We start from the raw sequence: 20250 nt of genomic DNA, 5'->3' as shown, positions 1-20250 counted from the left end.
GTGGCATTTCTTTGTTGGAGCCAAGAGGCTCCGGGGGCATTATTGATTCCTGAGTCCCCCGTGAGGGACTCCCACGTGGCCGCATTTTTGGTGCTTGGAGCCCCGAGGCTCCTGGGGGCCATTTGTTTATTTAGAGCCCGAGAGGCTCCCGCCCTACTTCTATGTTACGAGCCCCGAGGCTCGAGGGGGCATTTCCCTTATTTCAGAGCGCTGAGCTCTTAAGGGCATATTTGTTCATTTAGAGTCCTGAGAGGCTCTGGGGGCATTGTCATGATTTTAAGAGCGCTGAAGCTCTAATTTGCGCATTTGTTTTGCAAGCCCCTGAGAGGCTCCTTGTCCACCTTTGTTCTTGAGCCCACGAGGCTCCAACGTTTGCCTAACTGTTATTTACAACTGTCCAGCACTTAGTGGACAAGTTGCTACGTTTAGGCTTTTGTGTGCTGTGCTGCCTGCGCAGCCTTCCCTGACTTTGAGACTCAGGGCCTTCAGCCCCTTTCGAGGCCAGTTGGCCTGAGGGTCCTTTCTAATGTTGTGCCATGTGCACCCTGCGCAATTTATGATTCCTGCTTATTTGATTTGTGCGCAAATGTTCTACCTGCACCTCTGAATGTGTTTTAATGTTACATGTGCAAGTCTTGTTGGTAATTACCTTTGCTAAAAGTGACCTGCTTAGGTGGTTCTTTATTCTTTTATTCCCCTTCGCTAAAAGTGACCTGCTTAGAGGAATGTTCGTGTTACCTTTGCTAAAAGTGACCTGCTTAGGTAATTCTTTATGTGTTTATCCCCTTTGCTAAAAGTGACCTGCTTAGAGGATTGTTTGTGTTTTATTGCCTTTGCTAAATGTTACTTGCCTAGGTGATTATTTTAGGTTTCCTTCCCTTTGCTAAATGTGACTTGCTTAGGTGATAGGTTTTCCTTCCATAGGTCCTGATGATAAGGTCCTAGTTCCCTGCGTGATTTCCCTACAGTGTTTAGGGTGGCGTAGGAGGTATTTTCCCTTTACCAGTAGTTACTGGTTGTATGCTACATTTTCTATTTTCTGTGTTACAGTCATTATATGTTGATGTGCTAAAGTGTTATACCTACAAGTATTATTTCTAAAAAGTGCATACCCCTGACAGTGGTCCAGGTGGCCCTGTCCTGTACATAATCCCTTGTAAATCTTGCCCGTGCCTGTTGGCACATTGTAAAGTGTGTGTGTTATCTAATGTGTTCTTATTATTATAATACAAAGGCTATTTTTGATATAACCTTGTGTGGAGTTTCCTTTGTGGTGGGCCTTTGGTTGTTGTCGCTGGGGTGCGCGCGCAAACGCTTTACACATCGCCTCCGAGATTAGCCTTGCTGCTCGCGCCACGTTACCTAGAGGGTGAGCGGGGGTTATCTTGGTGTGTGACTCCCTTGCCCTGACTTAGAAATGGTGATCCCTGACTGACCTTGGCGCAAGCCTTGGCCAGCCAGAGGTCCCGTTTCTAACAGGTATCGGACCAGATTCGTTAAAAGCTACCTGTGTAATGTTAGAGTGATTAAAGACCTCTAAGCTTTCTGAACTTTCCACTATTCCGCTTTTATTCTCTTGCGCAAGTATTTTATGCGACAGATGTTCTAGTCGTAAATCTGTTCGGAGGACTGTTCCCTCTGAATTTTCGTTAAACTTGGCAACTATGTCAACTCCCACTTCAACGTTTAGGTCCAAACCCCCTTTCGTTCCGTTCGTTGGTTTGAGTGGGGACTGTAATGATTTTAGTTCTTGCTCCGATTGCATGGTCATAAGTGCAGTTGTTAGATCTTTCATAAAGTCAAATTTCTGTGGGATTTTTGTTGATCTTTCAAACAACCTTGCTATAGGTGAAATTAGCGACTGAGTTGGCCCCTTTATTTGCGCTTTAACACGGGTCTTTTTTTGCAAGTTGGATGCTTGATTTCTTCAAGCACGTTTCTTGGGGGAGCCCACAGTTCTTTCTTTACCAGAACGCATTTTCTAGTAGCTATCTTTCTTAATTGGATTGTTTGATGTTGTTGGCGTTGGTATTGTTACTTTACTACTGGTTTAGTTATATTTACAATACACGCTCGCGTAATAGGTATAGATTTGAGGGATGGCAAGCCAAGAACTATCACAGCAGCCCCCAAAGGGGAAAAGGAAAAAGGAAAATGAAAATGCAGAAGCAGGTGGCAGGGGGGAGGATCGTCAGGTTCAAGCTCACCACGACAAAACACAGACACTGCTTCTCTTAAAAAGCTCTGCCGCCACCGGCTCCAGCCAGGTCTCAGCACCAATAATCCAGTAATCCAGTTTTAAACCATAAGTGTCCGAATGCCTTCTTAGGAGATGGGGATTTGCTGTATAATGGTTATTTAGCAGTTGTTTACTTAGGCAAGGCCTAAGGCTGCTCGATGACTATTTAACTTTTCTGAGCTTTCTCAGCTTTCAGCTCTATGACAGGGAAATCAGGCAAAAAATCTCAGGGCTCGGGGTTCCACGGCATTACAACACTCGTGGCACCCGCGGTATTTGCAGCACCCACGGCAACATCCGCGGCACCATGGCAATTCCCACGACGATTCCCGCGGCGACTCCTGCGGCACTTCCACTATTCTTCGACGGTACTGCAGTACCAGCACCGCCCATAGCACTCACGGCTCCCGCATTCGCGGCTCCCGCACACGCGGCTCCCGCACTCGCGGCACCCGCAGCACCCGCGGCTCTATGGCACAATTGCTCACACTTTCCCCCCGCGATTGGAGCTCACCGCTCGGTGTTGGGTGATGGGTGGTGCAAGGTCCCTCTTAGTCCTGCCGCGGAGCCGCCGCTGGTGCCGCCGCCTCCTCCTCTCCTCGTGAATCACTGGATCCCGTTCCCGTTGCAGCTCACAGCTCACTGCTGCACTCTAGCGACTGAGTCAGGACGGCTTCTGAACACTGATCCCTCCGAGGAAGAGGAAGTATTACTCATGTAAAAATGTCCAACAGCCAGACGGACCTTAACAAATGGCTAAATGACGACCGTTTGTAGCAAAGATTTGGGAATTTAGAGGAGTAAGTTCAACTGTTTAGTCGTGTAAATACGCCTGGGGTCTGCCTTAGAATGTGGAGAGCAGCTCTACGTCTGCCAGGTCAGCAAGAGCTGTTTCTTTGCATTCCTAGTGGAGGGCTGGCTTCTGTAATTGAAGAGCTCATCAAGAGAGCCGGGATCTGGCACCTCCATTGAAAGGAGCAAAGTTTGAACAAACCGGTGCCCTATAGATGTGCTTCTTTGGCAATGTTTTTTTTTTTTAGAAGAATAAACTACCAAAGCGGATGTTTATTCTTGAAACAACTAATCAATATCCCCAACGCTCAAGGAGCATGGGGGCCATTGATCAATTTTACATAACAGTACCGACACATCCTGCATTTATATATATATATATATATGTATATATATATATATATATATATATATATATATATATATATATATATATATATATATATATATATATATATATATATATATGCATATTATATGTATGTATGTATGTATGTACATATATAATATATGTATACATATATATGTGTGTATATATCCATATTAATATTATAAAGAGAGAGCCAAAACCTTTGAGGCGGGTAATCTCAGTAACCACAGCACCAATCACAACACCCAATACAGCGTTGGAAAGGGCAGTTGCAGCAGAAGGACATAGGCTATGCAGACTGATAAAAAAAATTATTTAAAAAATTGCAAAAAACGACATCATCCAGAAGGCCGAGGGCCAAAATAACATCAAACAGGAAATGATGTAATAATGTGACTCACTATATTGAGACTGAGAGCCTGGAGCCAAATTGATCGTGAACAAGGGATATGCTATCCCAAAACGCATAGATTTGTGCCTGCCTGCTTGAGAAACTCCATGCTGTGAGAATTAAATAAAAAAGCACATAAGTGAAGACAAACGCGAGTTCGTCCCGTTTTTCTCCCAGCTGGGGGAATTGGTTGTGGATTTAAATGCGGCGTGGTTCTGCCGCTAGGATTTGCGAACCGGCGAGAGAGCGCTGCAAATACATTCTGGCGAAAAGGAACCGAGGGGTGTATATATATATTTTTATACAAAAGGTTTTAATTAATTATGTATTTATACTTCTAACTTGGTATTCCTAGGATTAGGATTCATAGTGGTTCATATATAATTAAAAATACTTCTTATGAGAGAGCAATGTTTATCTGGGACTAATAATTGGATACACAATCAGGGGAGTAATAATGAAATGGTAACAAAAGCACCCACATTTAAAACATAAGGAAACTGAACTCAGAAAGTGACCCATCCAAAATGAAATGAAATTATGCAACAATGTTTAGTATTGCACTAATGTATTTGTACAGTTATAAAAGTATAATGGAAACAATGTATAGAACCGCCCTTCTGTCCCTCACAAATCCCTCCCTTTCTCTCTTCTTTTTTAGAAAAAGATGAATTCGATACTGTGGTAATAATAATCTTATACTTCCGTCTGGAAGAATTGTAAAGTTACCATTTTAAAGTATATTTTCATATTTGCACTTTGGAGCACATGTGCACACAACGGGTGTAGTAGTTGGTCTGAATTATATTAATGAAAACGAAAACTAGCAGAAAAAAAGAGACCAGTCAACTTATAGTTCCTTTTAATGTCTAGTGTTAATCATGGGAAACAATGAAGTACTCTCGTTTATTAGAGGTTTGATATTATTAATTGTTATTAACAAAACATATTTCTTGCCTTTTAAAAAAACAAAATACAAGTTGTATGAGAGCGTATAGAAAATATGTAACAGTTTGATTTCCAAAAATGAAGTTAAATGAATGCTGACATTATGATGACAAACTGGGCGTCTATAAATGTATTGCATAGTATGTTTTCTGTTTTCATGGATAGCCAATGACCAATCACAGATCACTTTACAAATTAAATAATGGAGGGAACCTCATAATCACTACCAGCGAGCAAGGCGTCAGGTACGCCGAAACGCATTTGGTTAGGCACGGTAATGCACTTGAACAAATTAAAAAAATAAAGAATCTCAGCGGCTGCTGAACCTGAAAAGAGTCTGTCTCTCTCGTTTTTTGTTGGCGCCATATGGATGCGGGCGTTGAGAGTGGAACCAGGATTTGTATCAGAGAGGCCAGGCTTGGCCTCCAATAGACGGACCCCTTCACACCAAGAGGCGGGATCTTGCAACAAGCCAGCGAGGAGCAGTAGCTCAGGAGAGCTTTTAACGTTCCCAGCCCCCTGCTCTGAGTGAGGAACCGGAGGTGTGGAGACTCGGCGGTTTGGCGAACCAGCGCGACTCAGCAAGTCGGAAGACGAGCTAAGGAAGTGTCGTATTCCTCGAACCGTAAGTCTTTCACCCCAGACGGTCCATCTAATACTCGAAACGTGCAGGAGAGAAGGTACACAGAAGCCGCTATTCTGATCCCACGTTACTAAGAGAGTGGGTTTAAAATATAATTAACAGTGCTTAGTAAATTACCGGCCGAGGATGAAAATTTCTGACGGAGAGAGGGACAGAGAGGCAGATGATCTATTTGGTAATATACCGTCTATACATATCAATCAGGGAGCCTCAGTTGAAAAAACGGAGCAGCATTCAAATGTGAAAAGTTTATTAAAACAACTGGAAAAACATCATAGGAGCGAAGTGACAAAATACTGGGAAGCAAAGTCGCTAGAAAAATATCGCGAGGCAGGCAGAATACCCCGGGGACTTCGCATAATGCTCGCTCCGAGCTTTGAGAAACCAAACCCTATGCTACTAAAAGAGTGGGCTGAACTAAATCTTGATTCGTCAATGCGTATAGTATGCCTATTAATTAAGTACGCGAAAATTGACAGGGAAACGGATCTCAAAGAAATAAAGAAACTAAAGGAAACAATTGAGTCTCTCACAGATTTGAACAACAAAGACATTATAGAAAAATCTTTAAAAGACATGCACGGGCTCAAAACAAAGTTAGAAGATACAATCAAAAAAATAAAAGTATGGAAGTTCAGCCGGGACAAAAACGATTATGACAGGGGACAGGTATTCACTTTCACCAGAAAGTATGACCAGGTGAAAAGACAAAGATTAAACAAGTTGACTCCAATGATTCAAGAAAATCAAGACAATGGGAATCAAGCAACAACGTCAAGTTCTAATGCACAGCCTGAAAGCTCTAGCTCCGAAGGAAGCATTCTATCTAGCGATGAAGACTCCGACAGAGGAAGCTCGGGGAAGGCCTCTGAACTGTTGGGCCCTTTATCCTACGCGGAGGAACTAGAATATATTCGAGAGCAAAGAGTTCAGTCCCTCAGGCCGCGTCACCAACAGAAACAAAACGCACTAACACAGAAAGGAACAGGAGCTGCCGCCAACGAAGGCAAGCCAACAAAAGGTCGCAGAAATTGGCAACGGAAAAAAAAGAATTGGAATCAATAAAAACTACTGGAAATACAGACCGTACCATTGTCAATTTAACAAAAATAGATTTGAATGAGGCAGAAAAACAATTACTCACTCTAGGCCTCAGCAATTGCCTGGAAAGCAACTTTGACTTTGTGGAAACCAGAGTGGATATTTACAAATTTATAAGGAAGTTGAAATTGACTAAGTATTTCACTATAAAAAACCCGGAAGGTAAAAACCCACGAAAAACGCAAACACAAACTAATGAAACAGTGGGTATGACAGTAAAAGAAATTCCATTGTTAAGAACCTTACATACCTTGGGAAATGATTCATCCAATGACATCACCCTCAATACCCAAGAACTATTACAAGAGGAAAATATTGATGGAAACAAAGGAAGTACCAGTCCATTCAAAGCCCCATCCACATTCGTCCCAATAATGCCGAGGGATGCGGTGGATGTCTTCCACGACAGAGTGGTGGAAGAACTCAAAACTCTCCACAAAAAGACGTGCATGTTAAAGACAAAGAATTCAAATAAAAACAAGCAATACTTTCAATTAATGGCCAAGCTAAAGAACAATGATACAGTGGTAATAAACCAGGCAGACAAAGGGGGCAACATCGTCCTATGCGATAAGAATTCATACCGAGAAGAAGCCAGAAGACATCTGGATGATACCAATTGCTATGAGCTATCCAATGGAGTAGCAGTTCACAAAACGAATGAACAGTATAAAAAAGAACTGTATAAATGGACACGTGAGAAACTGTTAACTAAGGAAGAAAACACATTTTTAACAAATAATTTCCCCAAGTTACCAACATTTTATTTAATCCCTAAGATCCATAAAGGGATCAATCCACTCCAAGGAAGGCCTATCATCTCAGCACAAAACAGTAATTTTGAAAATACGTCCAAATATGTGGACTTTTTCCTACAAGACTTTGTTAAATCACTGCCTTCGTTCATCCAAGACTTCCTGGCAAAACTGAACAAGGTAGAATGGAAAGATGATTTTTTTCTGATAACATTAGACATCAAATCTCTGTATACATGTATCAAACATGATGACGGACTGGCAGCAGTTGAATATTTCTTAAGTTTACGAAGTATTCAATATCATGGACATAACAAAATGTTGCTCAGCATGATACACTGGTGTTTATTTAATAACAGATTTCTGTATGATGGTAAGGTGTATCGACAAAAACAGGGAGTGGCTATGGGAGCATGCTTCTCCCCCAGCTACGCATGTCTTCATGTGGGCTGGTGGGAGGAGCATGTCCTCAGGCGGGAAAATCAGACCCTGTATGACCGGCATATCGTACGTCTATGGCGATTTATAGACGATATGTTTATTATCTGGAGGGGTACAAAAGAGGAAGCGAGTGAATTCATTAATATCATGAATAATAACTCATTGCATTTGGAATTCAAACACCAAATAGACAAGAGTAAGATCAGCTTCTTAGATGTACAGGTCAATATAAATTCAGGACAAATAGAAACCAGTTTGTTTGTAAAACCAACAGCAGGAAATACCCTGCTACACGCAAGCAGTTTCCATCCTAGCCACACTATAGCAAGTCTCCCGTATGGGGAATTCCTCAGAGTTAAAAGAACATGTAGCTCAACACAAGCATGTGAAGAAGCCTTGGCCCTCACAAAGAAAAAACTATTAGAAAGAGGGTACAGAGAAAAAAGCTTGAAAGCTGCACTTCGAAAAGTGTCTCTCATCAATAGAGAAACACTTTTACAACCAAAAGCTGATGTTATAGATCCCAGCCCGACACCTACCAGAGAAACAGATGTAGAACCAGTTGAGACCAAAAAAGTTTGCAGGTTTATCTCTACCTTTAGTAGACAGTCCAAAATAATCAAGAAAATCGTTAGCAAAGAATGGCCAATTGTATTAACAGATGGGGTTCTGAGGGAGATTTATGTACATAAACCTACATTCACTTTTAGAAAGGCCCATTCCATGAAATCAGACCTTGTAAAAACCAGCCCTGAAATTATAAATAAAGATAACTGGCTATCCACCCGTAATGTTTTTTTTAAATGTGCATCTTGCAGAGCCTGCAAATTTGGTGCCAACACTACCACTTACACAACTGCATTCTCAGATAGACCAACTAAAATCAAAGGACATTTTACATGTAAGACTGAATATGCAGTGTATATTTTAACTTGTGTATGTGGTTTAAGATATGTTGGAAGCACTAAGCTTCCAGCACAGGCCAGAATCCTGCAGCATTTACGGGCCATAGTGAACTCGGACCCTAACTACCCCGTAGCTAGACACATAAAATTGGAACATGAAAATAATCTCAATGTTCTGACATATTTTGTCATTGACCATGTTCCCAGCAGCAAAAGAGGGGGTGACAGGGAGAAAAATCTCCGCAGACTGGAAACCAGTTACATCATAGAGCTGGATAGCAAAAGCCCAAAGGGTCTGAATATATGTGATGATTTGCACCATTTCTTATGAATTTCCCAAATGCTCAGAAACTTGGATAATATCTGTTTAAAAATGGAACATATATTATTACCCAAAATAAATTAGTAGTGTAACATGAAGCACTTTATTTCCTGATGTAGTGCAATAGATAGGAAAGCCTTTTTATATTTTATACAAAAGGTTTTAATTAATTATGTATTTATACTTCTAACTTGGTATTCCTAGGATTAGGAATCATAGTGGTTCATATATAATAAAAAATACTACTTATGAGAGAGCAATGTTTATCTGGGACTAATAATTGGATACACAATCAGGGGAGTAATAATGAAATGGTAACAAAAGCACCCACATTTAAAACATAAGAAAACTGAACTCAGAAAGTGATCCATCCAAAATTAAATGAAATTATGTAACAATGTTTAGTATTGCACTAATGTATTTGTACAGTTATAAAAGTATAATGGAAACAATGTATAGAACCGCCCTTCTGTCCCTCACAAATCCCTCCCTTTCTCTCTTCTTTTTTAGAAATAGATGAATTCGATACTGTGGTAATAATATTCTTATACTTCCGGCTGGAAGAATTGTAAAGTTACCATTTTAAAGTATATTTTCATATTTGCACTTTGGAGCACATGTGCACACAATGGGTGTAGTAGTTGGTCTGAATTATATTAATGAAAACGAAAACTAGCAGAAAAAAAGAGACCAGTCAACTTATAGTTCCTTTCAATGTCTAGTGTTAATCATGGGAAAAAATGAAGTACTCTCGTTTATTAGAGGTTTGTTAATATTAATTGTTATTAACAAAACATATTAATTGCCTTTTAAAAAAACAAAATACAAGTTGTATGAGGGCGTATAGAAAATATGTAACAGTTTGATTTCCAAAAATGAAGTTAAATGAATGCTGACATTATGATGACAAACTGGGCGTCTATAAATGTATTGCATAGTATGTTTTCTGTTTTCATGGATAGCCAATGACCAATCACAGAGCACTTTACAAATTAAATAATGGAGGGAAACTCATAATCACTACCAGCGAGCAAGGCGTCAGGTACGCCGAAACGGGTTTGGTTAGGCACGGTAATGACCTTGAACAAATTCAAAAAATAAAGAATCTCAGCGGCTGCTGAACCTGAAAAGAGTCCGTCTCTCTCGTTTTTTGTAGGCGCCATATGGATGCGGGCGTTGAGATTGGAACCAGGATTTGTATCAGAGAGGCCAGGCTTGGCCTCCAATAGACGGACCCCTTCACACCAAGAGGCGGGATCTTGCAACAAGCCAGCGAGGAGCAGTAGCTCAGGAGAGCTTTTAACGTTCCCAGCCCCCTGCTCTGAGTGAGGAACCGGAGGTGTGGAGACTCGGCGGTTTGGCGAACCAGCGCGACTCAGCAAGTCGGAGGACGAGCTAAGGAAGTGTCGTATTCCTCGAACCGTAAGTCTTTCACCCCAGACGGTCCATCTAATACTCGAAACGTGCAGGAGAGAAGGTACACAGAAGCCGCTATTCTGATCCCACGTTACTAAGAGAGTGGGTTTAAAATATAATTAACAGTGCTTAGTAAATTACCGGCCGAGGATGGAAATTTCTGACGGAGAGAGGGACAGAGAGGCAGATGATCTATTTGGTAATATACCGTCTATAGATATCAATCAGGGAGCCTCAGTTGAAAAAACGGAGCAGCATTCAAATGTGAAAAGTTTATTAAAACAACTGGAAAAACATCATAGGAGCGAAGTGACAAAATACTGGGAAGCAAAGTCGCTAGAAAAATATCGCGAGGCAGGCAGAATACCCCGGGGACTTCGCATAATGCTCGCTCCGAGCTTTGAGAAACCAAACCCTATGCTACTAAAAGAGTGGGCTGAACTAAATCTTGATTCGTCAATGCGTATAGTATGCCTATTAATTAAGTACGCGAAAATTGACAGGGAAACGGATCTCAAAGAAATAAAGAAACTAAAGGAAACAATTGAGTCTCTCACAGATTTGAACAACAAAGACATTATAGAAAAATCTTTAAAAGACATGCACGGGCGCAAAACAAAGTTAGAAGATACAATCAAAAAAATAAAAGTATGGAAGTTCAGCCGGGACAAAAACGATTATGACAGGGGACAGGTATTCACTTTCACCAGAAAGTATGACCAGGTGAAAAGACAAAGATTAAACAAGTTGACTCCAATGATTCAAGAAAATCAAGACAATGGGAATCAAGCAACAACGTCAAGTTCTAATGCACAGCCTGAAAGCTCTAGCTCCGAAGGAAGCATTCTATCTAGCGATGAAGACTCCGACAGAGGAAGCTCGGGGAAGGCCTCTGTACTGTTGGGCCCTTTATCCTACGCGGAGGAACTAGAATATATTCGAGAGCAAAGAGTTCAGTCCCTCAGGCCGCGTCACCAACAGAAACAAAACGCACTAACACAGAAAGGAACAGGAGCTGCCGCCAACGAAGGCAAGCCAACAAAAGGTCGCGGAAATTGGCAACGGAAAAAGAAGAATTGGAATCAATAAAAACTACTGGAAATACAGACCGTACCATTGTCAATTTAACAAAAATAGATTTGAATGAGGCAGAAAAACAATTACTCACTCTAGGCCTCAGCAATTGCCTGGAAAGCAACTTTGACTTTGTGGAGACCAGAGTGGATATTTACAAATTTATAAGGAAGTTGAAATTGACTAAGTATTTCACTATAAAAAACCCGGAAGGTAAAAACCCACGAAAAACGCAAACACAAACTAATGAAACAGTGGGTATGACAGTAAAAGAAATTCCATTGTTAAGAACATTACATACCTTGGGAAATGATTCGTCCAATGACATCACCCTCAATACCCAAGAACTATTACAAGAGGAAAATATTGATGGAAACAAAGGAAGTACCAGTCCATTCAAAGCCCCATCCACATTCGTCCCAATAATGCCGAGGGATGCGGTGGATGTCTTCCACGACAGAGTGGTGGAAGAACTCAAAACTCTCCACAAAAAGACGTGCATGTTAAAGACAAAAAATTCTAATAAAAACAAGCAATACTTTCAATTAATGGCCAAGCTAAAGAACAATGATACAGTGGTAATAAACCAGGCAGACAAAGGGGGCAACATCGTCCTATGGGATAAGAACTCATACCGAGAAGAAGCCAGAAGACATCTGGATGATACCAATTGCTATGAGCTATCCAATGGAGTAGCAGTTCACAAAACGAATGAACAGTATAAAAAAGAACTGTATAAATGGACACGTGAGAAACTGTTAACTAAGGAAGAAAACAAATTTTTAACAAATAATTTCCCCAAGTTACCAACATTTTATTTAATCCCTAAGATCCATAAAGGGATCAATCCACTCCAAGGAAGGCCTATCATCTCAGCACAAAACAGTAATTTTGAAAATACGTCCAAATATGTGGACTTTTTCCTACAAGACTTTGTTAAATCACTGCCTTCGTTCATCCAACGCTCTAGAGACTTCCTGGCAAAACTGAACAAGGTAGAATGGAAAGATGATTTTTTTCTGATTACATTAGACATCAAATCTCTGTATACATGTATCAAACATGATGACGGACTGGCAGCAGTTGAATATTTCTTAAGTTTACGAAGTATTCAATATCATGGACATAACAAAATGTTGCTCAGCATGATACACTGGTGTTTATTTAATAACAGATTTATGTAGGATGGTAAGGTGTATCGACAAAAACAGGGAGTGACTATGGGAGCATGCTTCTCCCCCAGCTACGCATGTCTTCATGTGGGCTGGTGGGAGGAGCATGTCCTCAGGCGGGAAAATCAGACCCTGTATGACCGGCATATCGTACGTCTATGGCGATTTATAGACGATATGTTTATTATCTGGAGGGGTACAAAAGAGGAAGCGAGTGAATTCATTAATATCATGAATAATAACTCATTGCATTTGGAATTCACACACCAAATAGACAAGAGTAAGATCAGCTTCTTAGATGTACAGGTCAATATAAATTCAGGACAAATAGAAACCAGTTTGTTTGTAAAACCAACACCAGGAAATACCCTGCTACACGCAAGCAGTTTCCATCCTAGCCACACTATAGCAAGTCTCCCGTATGGGGAATTCCTCAGAGTTAAAAGAACATGTAGCTCAACACAAGCATGTGAAGAAGCCTTGGCCCTCACAAAGAAAAAACTATTAGAAAGAGGGTACAGAGAAAAAAGCTTGAAAGCTGCACTTCGAAAAGTGTCTCTCATCAATAGAGAAACACTTTTACAACCAAAAGCTGATGTTATAGATCCCAGCCCGACACCTACCAGAGAAACAGATGTAGAACCAGTTGAGACCAAAAAAGTTTGCAGGTTTATCTCTACCTTTAGTAGACAGTCCAAAATAATCAAGAAAATCGTTAGCAAAGAATGGCCAATTGTATTAACAGATGGGGTTCTGAGGGAGATTTATGTACATAAACCTACATTCACTTTTAGAAAGGCCCATTCCATGAAATCAGACCTTGTAAAAACCAGCCCTGAAATTATAAATAAAGATAACTGGCTATCCACCCGTAATGGTTTTTTTAAATGTGCATCTTGCAGAGCCTGCAAATTTGGTGCCAACACTACCACTTACACAACTGCATTCTCAGATAGACCAACTAAAATTAAAGGACATTTTACATGTAAGACTGAATATGCAGTGTATATTTTAACTTGTGTATGTGGTTTAAGATATGTTGGAAGCACTAAGCTTCCAGCACAGGCCAGAATCCTGCAGCATTTACGGGCCATAGTGAACTCGGACCCTAACTACCCCGTAGCTAGACACATAAAATTGGAACATGAAAATAATCTCAATGTTCTGACATATTTTGTCATTGACCATGTTCCCAGCAGCAAAAGAGGGGGTGACAGGGAGAAAAAACTCCGCAGACTGGAAACCAGTTACATCATAGAGCTGGATAGCAAAAGCCCAAAGGGTCTGAATATATGTGATGATTTGCACCATTTCTTATGAATTTCCCAAATGCTCAGAAACTTGGATAATATCTGTTTAAAAATGGAACATATATTATTACCCAAAATAAATTAGTAGTGTAACATGAAGCACTTTATTTCCTGATGTAGTGCAATAGATTGGAAAGCCTTTTTATATTTTATACAAAAGGTTTTAATTAATTATGTATTTATACTTCTAACTTGGTATTCCTAGGATTAGGAATCAAAGTGGTTCATATATAATTAAAAATACTACTTATGGGGGCGTGGCTAGCAGCCAACGATGGCGGCCGCAGCTTAGGGAGGCTCCTGCGGTAAGGCGGCTTCCCACATAAATCCGGCACATATATCCTGTGCAATTCTTCTGCTTTCGGGGCAGAAAGGGTCCGGTGACCGTGCGGCGCCCCGAGTGCAAGCGGCGGAGAGTCAGAGGCTCTGCTACGGTCGGAGCTCCGAGGCGAGAGGTGGGGCCTGGAACATCCGGACAAGCAGCGCTGTGTCCTGAGGACGGTGGCCGAGCGGAAGTGAGGCGAGGCCGGGTGCTGACGCCGGAAGTGGCGCCCCCCGGCGCCTCGCGGACACAGCGAGCGGCAGCATTCCCTGGCGAACCTGCGGACTGACGGAGGGCGCCCTGCTGGCGCCGGGAACTGAAAGCGGCTCCGGAGACAGGGAGGTGGCCAGGAACGGCGCAGTGGCCCGTGCATTGGCCCGCCTGGGACCCGAACCGGCGGACCATCAAAGGGCGGGCTCGCCATCAAGTGACCGGGAAGAGGCCCCGGAGGTGTGCGGGGCGGGGATCTGCTGGGGGCCACGACTCCTGAGTGGCACCGGGGTCTTCCCCCCCCCCCTGCGTTCTGAAGCACCGGGCGGCGCTGGTGGTGGCCGTGCGTCGCCCTCACTACTCCGGCGGCCCTGTGGAAGGTATCCCCAAACGTCGGAGCCTGGGCAAGAAGGGCAGGGGTCCAGCACTACACATCCCGGACTGAGACTGTATATTACCGGGTGGACGCTAAGTGTGGGGATCATATCACCGGGCTATATCATTTCAACAACTGAGTATAGGCCCTACGCGACCAGTGCCACGTGCGAAGCAACCATATAGGGGGCGTACATCCTTCACCTGCCCCGAATCAAGCGATGACCCCGGCCTGCACACGCTCTGATTGCTGGCGGTGCATCATGGCGCAAAGGGGCCCCAGAAACAGCTCCACGCAAGCGAAGTTGGACAAATTTGCCTACGACAAGCACACTCCCCCGCAGGAACAACGCAGGCAGCCCGGGAAGGTGACAGACCCGGAGGGAGCGAAGAAAGCCACACTAGAAGACGTCCTGACGGCGCTGGCTCAGGTGCAGGCGACGGTGGGGGCGACAGAGGTCACCCTGATCCGAGCGGACCTCCAGAAAATCAATGAGCGAGTGAAGCAGGTCGAGGTTGTCGCCAAATCACTGGTTCAGGATGTCTCGGACCTCCAGATTGAAATGGGACAGCTACGGGCGGACAACAAACTACTCAAGGAGAAGCTGGATGACCAAGAAGGGCGCTCGCGACGGAACAACGTCCGCATTCTGGGAGTGCAGGAATCGGAAACAACTGGAGCGATGGACCTATACGTGGAGGACATGATCAAGAACAAATTACAACCTAAGGGCCTATCGCATTTCTTCTCTGTGGAGAGGGCACACAGGGTACCGGGGGGAAAGCCGAAAACGGGGGGCCCCCCGAGACCGATCCTGGCAAGACTCTTCAACTTTAGAGACCGTGACGCCATTCTGCAGGCGGCTAGGGTGGCGCCGGCGATTCAGATCCAAAACTCTAAAGTATCATTCTTCCCGGACTACACAGCAGAGGTGTCCCGGAGACGGAGGACTTTCCACGAAGTGAAGAGAACGCTCCGCGAAAAAGAATTGCCCTACTCTATGCTATTTCCGGCCAGGCTCCGTGTGGTAGCTGACAAAAAGGTCTGGCTTTTCGACTCCCCTGATGTGGCCAGGGACTGGCTGGAGGGCTGGCACACTGTGAGCAAGAATCGGAAGTCCAGCAGGCACGATACGGCCCACCGGGCGGACAGCCGGACAGGTTCGCAAACTTCAGGAAGAGGAGGGACGGAGAGGTCCCCAGCCCGAGACCTCGTGGAGAACGAAGGGAACGAACGCTCGGAATGAGACAATGGGGTCGACCTGACTCTTCACCTAGGAACTATTGCTTTATAGCTGCAACTGGACGCTGGCCTGCTTTGTCCTGAAAGTAAGCAGGGATGCCGCCTGCCGGGGGAGACACTCTCCCCCTTACACGCAAGTACACTGGTTTGGGGAGGGGACAAGCACTCTGCTAAGTTGGGGGGGCGGGCAGTTGGAAGTCCGTTAGGCAGGGGGGCAGGGAGGGGGGATTGTTTTGAAGTTGTTTGGAACACATATATATGGTCGAGAACTGTAACACACCACTCATGTGACATTTTGGAACGTTGGTTGAAGCGGGGAGGTGGGGGCTGCGATGTAAGAATGCGCATTGCACAAATTAGTGACGTTAACGAACGCATATGGCGGATGACCCTTCTTTTAGACGGGAGGACGTAGACCCGAATTCCCGGGGATCCCCGTTAAAATTAATGACATGGAATGTACGGGGGCTGGGGGATAAGATCAAGCGGGGACTGGTGTTGCTCACACTCAAAAGGCTGAAGCCCGCTTTAGCGATGCTGCAAGAGACGCATTTAATGGGTGGGGCGACCAAGGCCATGGATCGGAAAGGGTACAAAATGCTGGTACATTCGGAATTCTCGTCCGGGTCCAGGGGCACCGGTATCTTACTACTGAAATCCTCACAGTTTATTCCACTACAGACTAAGATTGATGATCAAGGTTGCTTCGCCACAGTACAGGGACAGTGGGAGGGTAGACTCATTAATTTAGTGTCGGTATACATCCCCCCTGCACTCCACTGGGTACAACTCCCGAAATTAGCTGAATTCTTACTGGCCCTTCCCGAGGGGGAGGTACTTCTAGGGGGAGACTTCAACGCCATTATAGACGCACAGATAGACCGGTTCCCGGCGGGCGGCCCCGCTGGCAATTCCTCACACTTCCAGCGCTTCATGTCTGCCATGGGTCTCCTTGACATGTGGAGAAGCTCCCACCCCCAGTCCCGGCAGTTCACTTTTCACTCCGCTGTACACAGCAGCCTTCCAAGAATTGACCATTTCCTTACCCTTGCAACAGCTCCCATCACATAGACACCGTAGACATACACCCCAGGGGTGTCTCTGACCACTCCCCGATGACCCTGGAGATGTCCACTCACGAGAAGGTGCGCAGGCGGATATTCCCAATACATGCTGCATACTTAAAGATCCCCAGGGTCCATAAGGCCCTTAAGACAGCAACAACACATTATTTCGCTGAGAATGTCAACTCCGTGAGTTCGTCGGAGGTACTATGGGAGGCGTACAAGACAGTATTTAGGGGACAAGCGGTAACCTCGATCGCGGGTCACAAGAAAGATAAAGCCCTGGAACTCGCTGACTTAGAATTAGGCTTACAGAAACTCACAATGACACACGAAAGGCAGCCCACACCGAGCACGGCACATGCACTCAACATCCAGCAACAACTCTACACGGATCATCTGAGGACTCAGGTGAAGGGCCACATTGCTGACACCCAGAATAGGGTTTATGAGATAGGAGATAAGGCGGGTAGGCTGCTGGCCTGGCTCGACACACGAGACGGCGGCTCTAGGGGCATCCAGCAGGTGAGAGATAGTCGGGGAGTGGTACACGCTAGCCCCGAACTCATAGTGGAGGCGCTGGCGTCCCACTTCGAGGGGGTGTACACCCCTGAGCGGGAAGTGACTTCCGTAATGGCCAAAGAAGCACTGGAAAGGATAGAGATCAGGACACTGTCGGCAGAGGCCACAGTGGACTTGGAGGCGGATATTACGGCGGAGGAGATACAGCTGGTGATTAACGCTTTGAACCCGCGAAAAGCACTTGGCCCAAATGGCATTCCTATTGAATGGTACCAAGCGAAACCCGAATTACTGAGTACCCATCTCTTAACAATGTACACAGAATGTCTAGAGAAGGGGAGGCTCCCGCCTGACCAAAGACTGGCCACTATTGTGGCTATCCCCAAACCCGGGAAACCACCGGAAGATTGCGCCTCCTATCGCCCCATTTCGCTGCTTAATGCAGAAGTTAAAATCCTTGCCAAACTTATAGCGTCTAGTATTATGCCACATCTGGCCGATCTTATACACCCAGATCAGTCCGGGTTCATGCCACACAGGAACACGGCACTGAATTTGCGCCGACTGCATGGGGCATTGGCAGGGGCAGGGGCACTCACATCAACGGCAGTTGTACTGGCCCTCGATGCCAGGATGGCCTTTGACCTGGTGGAGTGGAACTACCTGTTCGAGGTCCTGTCCCGTATGGGGTTCGGCCCCAAGATTATAGCCTGGGTGAAACTGTTGTACGCCGACCCGGCCGCACAAGTGGTGGCCAACGGACATATCTCTCGCACGTTCCCTCTGGGTAGAGGCACGCATCAGGGGTGCCCACTCTCACCGCTGCTGTTCGCAATTTCGCTGGAGCCTTTGGCCACCATGATACGGACCTCGCCACTGTTGAAGGGGATTAGCTGGGCGGGGGGCTGGGAGGACCGGATATCCCTCTACGCGGACGACATGCTGGTTTATCTCACTGACCCGGAGCAAGCAGTGCCGGCCCTTCTTCGGTCCTTCTTCATGGGAAATTCTCTGGTTACACAATCAACTGGGCCAAATCGGAGCTATTTGTTCTGAGGGGCCCGGCTCCGGCGCTGACCACGGACTGAGGATTGCGGGTTCCTCCTTCAAGTACTTGGGCATCCATGTCACTGGGGACCCTGCGGAATTCATGGACAAAAATTTGGCACCCCAAGTTGAGCGACTGAAGCAGGATGTAAAATTCTGGGCGGGGCTGCCCCTCACGCTGTTGGGGAGAGCTGCTCTGTATAAAATGAAGTCTTTACCCCGCTTCCTGTATGTACTCGAAAATACTCCATACCCCGTGAGCCCTAAGTTCTTTCAATGGGTGGCGGCACTGGTGTCCAGCCTGATGTGGGGCAACCTCCCGCCGCGTATCGCGCAAACTAAACTGCACAGAGGGTGGTATGACGGCGGGATAGCACTCCCCAACTTGACAATGTACTATTGGGCGGCACAGCTAAAACCTATCAACTGCTGGTTGCACACCCCACAGTCCGAGCCTGCATTCCAGGCAGACAGGGCGCAACTGGGCTTGAACAGCCTACTGGCCCCACTGTATGACCGTACAAAGGCGAATAAATTGGAGGGGCCTACAGGCTAACCACGGCACTGTGGCATAAGGCAACCGCAGCGTTGGGCTGGAAGGGAAGAATTACGAAACTCACACCGCTTTGGGACTCTAAAGTCTTTGGCAATCTGCGAACCAGCAGGGGCTTCTCCCAGTGGGACACAATAGGCATATCTACAGTTAGGGGCCTTTGGGAGAGAGGCGCGGTACTCACCTTTGACAGATTGCGGGAGCTGTTCGACCTTGGAGAGAGGGAGTTATACAGGTATATCCAGATCAGACATGCACTGCTAGCGGTCATTCCCCCCGACAGTACATTGCCGGAGGCATCCCCACTTGAGGACCGGCTCCTCACTGAACACATGGTTGAAAAAGCGACCTCCCTAATATATCGTAAACTACTTAACAACCTACCAGACCCACTGATTAGGCTAAAGGAACACTGGGAGGAAGAAATCGGGGAGATGGACGAACATGAATGGAACTTGGCGATAGCATCTCCTAAGGAAGTGGGTATCTCAGCTCGACTGAGACTTGTGCAACTGAAAGTCTTACACAGGGTCTACTACACTCGGACCATGCTCCATCGCATACACAGAACGCAACACCCTTTCTGCCTTCGTGGATGCGGAGAGGAGGGAACCTTTTTTCATACTGTGTGGGATTGCCCGCGTAGCCAGGAATTCTGGAGACAGGTAATGCGGACGATCTCACAGGCATTAGAGATATCACTGCTGCCTGATCCGAGGTGGTGTCTCCTGAACATATGGGAACAGACAGATGTCTCCAGGCAGGACCAAACATGGGTAACAGTGGGGTTCATGGTCGCCAAACGGGACATAGCACAGAAGTGGGGCGCGGCTGATACACCTACAACGACACAATGGGGTATTAACATGGACAGGGTCATGGTGACGGAGCGTGCAGTATACTCTAACAGGGCCTGCCCGGGGAAGTGGAATAGGGTCTGGTCCAAGTGGAATATTTACAGGGGAGGAATTTGCGAACCCTTAGAGGAGGAAGAGCTGGATGAGTCCGATGGTGAGGAGGAGCTGGGCTAGAAGG

This window comes from Lissotriton helveticus, chromosome 5_1, assembly GCF_964261635.1.
Source record: "Lissotriton helveticus chromosome 5_1, aLisHel1.1, whole genome shotgun sequence".
Lineage (NCBI taxonomy): Eukaryota > Metazoa > Chordata > Amphibia > Caudata > Salamandridae > Lissotriton > Lissotriton helveticus.
The sequence above is the reverse complement of the archived record's forward strand: the minus strand, read 5'-3'. Positions refer to the sequence as shown.